At 31.9% G+C, this 7,466-nt stretch overlaps 1 non-coding gene across 1 annotated transcript; it reads right to left on the reverse strand.

Moving 5' to 3' along the window:
- Positions 1 to 1,027: 1,027 nt before the first annotated feature.
- TRNAH-GUG (transfer RNA histidin (anticodon GUG)) lies at positions 1,028 to 1,099 on the reverse strand. Its single transcript has one exon. It is a non-coding gene; the product is annotated as a tRNA-His (tRNA).
- Between the last annotated feature and the right edge of the window lie 6,367 nt (positions 1,100 to 7,466).

A 7,466-nucleotide genomic window follows, 5' to 3' on the forward strand; every position in this document is an offset into this window, starting at 1 on the left:
GTTGGTGTTGCACAACCTGAGTAAATTTGATAATTGTCTGGTAGAAATCATACAATCTATGTGGAGACAAATCTTTATAAATTTTATTGTTGACAATATTTAGTACACTTGGTGAATTTAATCCGTAAAATTTTTGATGATGTTGAGGATTGTTAAGTCATTTCAACAAGACAAATCTCTATATGACTAAGTTTTTTTTGTATTTTAAATTTAAATTTTTCCTTTATTTGTTTTTTGTTTAAGTCTACAGCGTTTATGATGTATTTTCCTTGTTTTTGTGTATGCAAGGTAAGGTATTAGATAAACTATTGTTTGAACTAATGATTGAGAAGACCACAAAGACAAATTGAAAAGCATCTCATTAGAAAAAAAAAGTAGCATAAAAAGAAAAATGGTTGGATTGAGATAGTGAGTATGTGCGTTCACCATAAACTTCTATACATTAAAGAAGATATTATGTGAATTCTGAAAGACATGCAAGACCGACATCAGTGCAACCTATGTGTACCCAAAGAGATTTTGGTAGAGGAATCAACAAAGAATAACTCACTCACATATTCCAACCAACGAGTCCAGTTGCCTTTAATATAAAAATAAATTATGTTCTTAAAAATTTACGAGATACACAGTTTGATAAAAGACGGGTGATAGATCCATATGTGAGCAAATTCTAAAAAACTTGATCTCTATGTTAAAATAAAGTAACTTAGAATCAAATTAAACTAAGATTTATCATGTTCACCACTACGAGAAGAGCAAAAGGATGGATATATGTATTGCCAATTGGTGTTATACATACATAGCAAGAGCTTGAGAAAAGCACATAAATAATGAAATGATGTGATGGAGAAAATATGAAAACCAGTCTTATGTGAGATTGAAATCAAGTAGTAAGTTTTCCATTCAAGAAAGCATTCAACGAAACTCTTAAAGGATGTCGTTTTATTTTAGAATGTGGAAAAAGATATAAAAGTACTGAATTGGGTTTATGCTGAATTTGAAAAAAAGATATAAAATAATATTGAGTTGTGGCTGCTGGGATTCGAGCCCAGGTCTCCACGGCCACAACGTGGAATTCTTACCACTAAACTACAGCCACTTGATGGTGGTGCAAAAGAATATTATAATACATAATTGTTTTTAATAAAATTGTTTTTTTTATTATTCTTGTAAAATTTTCATCTTTATTGATACAAAAACAAAAACTCATAAAATTTAATTTATGTTGTTGAGAATGTTCATATTTGATTATATATGGTAAGAGATATTTCTTTTACTTTACAATTTGTTTTATCGAGTTGAATGGAACAAAACTCTTCTAATATACTATTACAATTTATTTAAGATCTATCAAATTACATACTATCGGATTGTTAGTGTTACACTCCAAACAAATGTTTAGTTTTAGATACGAGTAAGCATGTTGAAAATCTCACATTAGAGCACGGAATTTTTTTTAAATTCCAACCTATGAAAATCAATGTCTACTAACATTATCATTTTACCCTTCTTTTAAAATTTAACACAACTAAAAATGAAAATACTTATTCTTTTGTTAGACCAATTTACGATTTTTTTACTCAAATAATCTGGTTTTTCAAAAAAAAATTCAAAATAACTCACTTTTCAGATTAATTCTCAAACCACCCCACTTTGAAGAACTAGTGTCAGATGAATTGGTATTTGCTCTCTAAGTTAAAGAGGTGACACCAATTGGATTTACTTATGCACCTAGTGTTGCTAATCCAATTGGCGCCCGTGTGTTAGGTTTAAGAGGAGGCACCAATTGGTCTGGCACCTATGTGTGTTGTGTAATTTTTTTTGAAAAACAATATACAGTTTAGATAAAAATATTAATATTAATATGAGTTTACATACGAATACCAAAAAGACTAATGTCGTTGACTGGGATGACCTAACCGACCTCCGGTACCACATCTCCTAGCTACCCGAACGTGTGGCCCTAACCCACGTTGATGATTCACCCCAGGTGTTTGAGGATTTGAGGGCCCAAGAACATCACCACCACCTGCAGAAGATTGCCTAAGATATTCACATAAATCTGCGTAGTTCTGTGCATGCAATGAAACGCTACCGCCATAGTTGAGTTCGTAACCCATGCCAAAGTAGTTGAGTTGTGTTTAAGTTATTGGAGGGAGGCAAGGACGATTGAAGAGCGACATTGGTGTGGATGATGCATGAAGGAAAGGTTGAAATGATTGTTGTCGTGTTTGGTAGCCATATGGTTGTTGCATATTTTGGTTTTGTGATGTTTGAGCTTCTTGGCTATAGTAGGAGGAGAGACGGTTGGTGTTAAATGATCGCTGAGTGTTTTGGCTAAGGCGGCTATGGTAGGGTGATGTGTTAGGTGCATAACGATATTGGGTGTTTTGATGATGATCTACTTGTTGGTGGTGGTACGGGGTATGCTCTTGGTATTGTGGTTTGATATTTGACATGTTAAAGTCGTAGGTTTGTTTGTTTGTGGGCCGAAAATTTTGATGGGTAGGGGGTTATGAGTAACTCGTTTGGCAATGTTGTTGGGGTTAGATGTTGAACCTTCTTGTGTGTAAGTTACCTGGTGTGGGTCGTATAGGTACATATCATCGGCGAGGAACTCAAATCCAACCGATCTGTACCAAGACATATAATTATGAGTTGGTTTTTTTCGATTGGCATCACAACGTCAGATAAGACATGGTCTTGTCGGTGCTTCCATTTTCGACACTCAGATCTAGCAAAACTTTGCCAAGGGTTAAAGTTCCATTGGTCGTTAACTTTTCGTATATGTCATTCTCTGAGGTTTGTCGGGGGATCTGTGATATGTTGAAGCATACCGAATTGCAATTTAACACAGTCACTATGGTGCATCTCCACAGTGGTGAACCTTATGATCGGTGTGTATGCAGTCCAAACGGTTGCATCTTGTTCATTGATTTTATGGTCATGATCCAAATTTAGATATGGACACCAAATGAACTTAAATGTGAAAATATATTAGATTATAAAATGGGTCATATTAAAAAACAAATTATTACGAATTAATTCGATTAATGGCAATACATCTGCTGGTCGAAGGTGATCCAAGAGATTGCGATACTGGGTAATACAATGTCTGGGACATCTATTGTAACTCATACCACGAGCTAACCATAAGCACCAAAAAAGTAAATATATTACCGTGATATGTCAAGACATTTTGCCACAAAAAAGTGGTGAATATAGAGTATGCTCTAACTCATCCGTCATTTCAACATTACCGTGACAAAATTAGATTGTCAAATGCAGATGCAAAAAGGTGGGTGGATAACATACCATTAGAGCAGTGGACAAGGGCATTTGACAGAGGATGTCGATGGACCACATGACAACAAACCTTGTGGAATGCATGAACGGCGTCTTCAAAGACATTAGAAATCTACCAATAACCGCATTGGTCAAAACAATCTATTTTAGGTTGGCATCAACCTTCGGAACCAGAGGCGAAAGATGTAGTACGGTGTTAATGTCAGGTCAATTATTTAGTTAATGTTATATGAAAGTGATGAAAGAGGAAACTATCAAAGATAGCACACACGCGGTTACAATCTTTGATCGTCATGGGTAAAACTTCAGTGTACAGGAAACAATGGACCACAATGAGGGGAGGCCAAATTTATCCTATGCTATCAGACTAAACAAAAGTTGGTGCGACTGTGGTAAGTTCCATGCATTTCGTATTCCTTGCTCATGCGTCATTGTGGCATGCGCATATACTCGCCAATACGCTTACAACCATTTATCTGATGTTTACAAGACCATTAATGTTATGAATGTCTATAACAAAAGCTTCTCAGTGCTAGCAATGGAGGAATATTGACCTCCATATCAAGGGGACATAGTTTGGCACAACGAGGAGATGCGAAGAAAGAAAAAAGGACGGCCAAACAACACGCGTATTAGAATAGAAATGAATACGGCAGATAAAATGTTTAGATTATGTAGTATATGTCGTCAACCTGGACACAATAAGAAAAAATGTCTCAATCTCGGAGCAACATTTGCATCATAATTTAGTACCTCCTTTCAATTTTTTTAACCTTTGATTTTGATATATTAATAACTTTTTGTTACAACAAGGTTAACAACAAACATCACTCCAACTTAAACACACTTAAAATCGAACAGGTATGAATAAACAACACAAACAACATATATCTAAAGTCAAAACAGATAAAAATACTTAACCACAACATTTAAAAATAAGATTTCTAATTGATTACAACATCAAAGTGATATCATTTGGTTCAAACGTCACTTCCCTAACATCCTTATCATTTTTTACTTGCACACATCCACGTACGACAACGAGTCTCTCAATACTTCTAATTTTTTCGCCTTCAAGTATGTTTCCATCTAACCAACGAATCAACTTCCTCTGTAGTTGCTCGAAACGACAGATGTTCCAAAAGAGCATCTCCATCGGAGGCTTGTCTCTCGAATAAATCATTTTTCCATAGCGGTGACGAAGACGAACCATGTTTGCAATATAATGAAAAGAGATGTGGAAAAATGAATCACACAACATCCCTATTTATATAAAAATAATTACACAATACACAGAGGAGTCATACCAATTGATGTCTCCTCTCATTTTCTACACATAGGCGTCAATTGGATTGACAACACCATGTGTTGTAGTCAACTCAATTGACATCTCCTTTTTAAAATTAAGGGTAGACGTCAATTCATCTGGCACCTACATGTTAACGTTTTTTTAAGTGAGTTAGGTTGAAAATTAATCTGAAAAGTGAGTTATTTTATGATTTTTTTTAAACTGAATTATTTGAGTAAAAAACTATTTACTTAATTATATACTGTATGTCAATTTAGTGTTAAATTTTGGCTTTATAATTTTAAAATATATTATTCAAATTTTACTCGGGATAATTGTAAAATAGTCATTAGTTTTACTATTAATAATAATAAATTTTGTTTTGTTTATTTATTTAAAAAAACTAGAGTTTCATATTAACACATAATTTAACTTGATTAAACATCAAAATTAATATGAGTATGAAATCGACTTATCATCTTGAATTAATTAAATTTTTGGGTAAATTCAAATCACAAGTTTACTTTCAGTTAAATTAATTTTTTGACAAAGAGAAATAATAAATCCAAAAATAAGATAATTTTAAAATAGAATAATTTATAATATTAGTTTGTTTTAAATATAATAAATATATTAATAGTTCATTTTAATATATTTTATATACATTTGAATTATCAAAAGCAAAATCTTTGTGAATTTGTTATAAAAGAAAAAAAATGTGACATTTATATATTAATTTGAAAGCTTGAAGTGGAGCAGTGAAAAGAGGATGTTAATGGTGGAAAGGTGAACGTGATGTCAAAGATCTAAATTGTGGAAAAGTAACATTCAATTGAATTGGAAATAATAATCTACATTTAATGAATTATCAAGGCAAACTTATAATTATAAAATAGTAACAATTATTAGTAACAATATAATAAAACAAATACATGGATCTTTCAATATATATGGGTAAAGTTACCCCACTATTTTAAATGGGTAAATAAGAAATTGCCATTTTTTTTGCATCTGATTACTTACATTGCACGGGTATCAATAAATAAATTGAGGCATTCTTTTGCAATCGAATGTATTTGTTGCTAACAATTTTATAGTAACAAGTAGTAAAAGGAAGATTATTAATTCAAAAGTATATATTAATGGAAAATAATAATTGGGAATTATTATATTCATAGAGTGAACTATACTCAAAATACATTAATTTGAAATTATAATATTGTATTAAAATAATATTTAATATTAATATTCAAATAATTAATAACATGAAAGTAAAATCGGTCCGACTCTGTCAAATATCCGCCGCAGTTAGATATGAAATTTTCACAAATTTTAAACCGTCTCGCCTGGATCCGGCTTCAATCCAATGGTTTCATATTAGTTCACTATTCTTTCTTTTTCTTAGATTTCTAATTAAATAAAATCACTTTTGCTTAGACTCACCACCATTGCAATCCATCCATCACCATCCATCACCATCCTGTCTCCTTACCATCACACTATACAGTGGCGCCGGACTGAACCGCCGCAGTAAAGTTTGCCACCAACGGAGTGCCGCCACTCCTCCACCAAACTTCATCCTTCAATTTCTTTTTCTTCTATATTCATTGTGAGTTCGAAGTCTTGGAATGGTTCATATAATATAAATGGTGTTTGGTTCATTTTAACATGTATTTGAAACATGGTAGAGGTTAAATGTTTAGGCTCTTTAATTTTTTTCAACTTAATTGTCAATATTATTTGAAACATTTGTATCTCATGCTTACTAATATTAATTTTTAAAAAATATTTTTCAGGTTGTTTTATTTAGATAATGACTTCTTTAAATGATGATTGGAAGCCAAAAATTGGTATGGGATTTGATAATATAGAACAAGCAAGTCAATTTTGGCTTGCTTATAGTGCACATGTCGGTTTCGGAGTTAGAAAAGGTTATGCAAACAAGAATAAAGACGGCACCATATCATCATGTTTGTTTGTTCTAAGGAAGGAGTACGAAAGAGAAAGAATATAGATGCTTTTGTTAGCACTCACACAACTGAGAGTAGAACTGATTATAAAGTTAGAATTTCACTTATATGTAATCATGGGAAATTGGTCATCCATGAATTTGTAGAGAAACATAATCATTCTCTACAATCTACTAAGACAACCCACATGCTTGCAAGTCATAGAAACACAAGATGTCCAATTTAATTCACAGTGCTTTTGATGGTAATATAATTTTCATTTGAAAAAATAACTATCATTGAACTTAATTTATCATGATGTTAATTAGTGTTTTTTTAATTAGTGTAGGCACCACTTAACGAAACAAACATTGCATCATTACGTTGATCGAAGGTAATAGAGCATTAAGTTGTATTTTTTTGTATATTATGACGGTGTTATGAATGTTATTACACAGATCAAAATATATTTTGATATATATAAAAACTTATACCAAATTGTTATGACAATGCATGAAAGTATATTTTGGTATTTATAGAAGCTTATAGGAAACTGTTATGAGAGTGCATGAAATTAATATGTAACGGATTATTGAAGTTGGATATGAGAATGTCAATATATAATAAAGTAAATTTTTATTACAGTGCAGGAAATTTGATGAGTATGTTTCTCATTGGTATTAATTGCATGCTTTTTATGACAGTGAGATTTTATGAAATTTTATTGCAGTGCAGGTTATGACATTTTGTGGGTTAATGGGAATACTACTTTCATTCATATTGTTTTATTTCTTGTTCAAACGGTATATACTACCTTCATTCATAATGTTTATGCTTAAATTATACTGGAAATGAAATTTTATGGGTTAATGGGAATACTTGCAGTAATTGTCTTAAATTGTAATACTTGCAGGAAATTGTAA

This window comes from Lathyrus oleraceus, chromosome 3 (assembly GCF_024323335.1).
Source record: "Lathyrus oleraceus cultivar Zhongwan6 chromosome 3, CAAS_Psat_ZW6_1.0, whole genome shotgun sequence".
Lineage (NCBI taxonomy): Eukaryota > Viridiplantae > Streptophyta > Magnoliopsida > Fabales > Fabaceae > Lathyrus > Lathyrus oleraceus.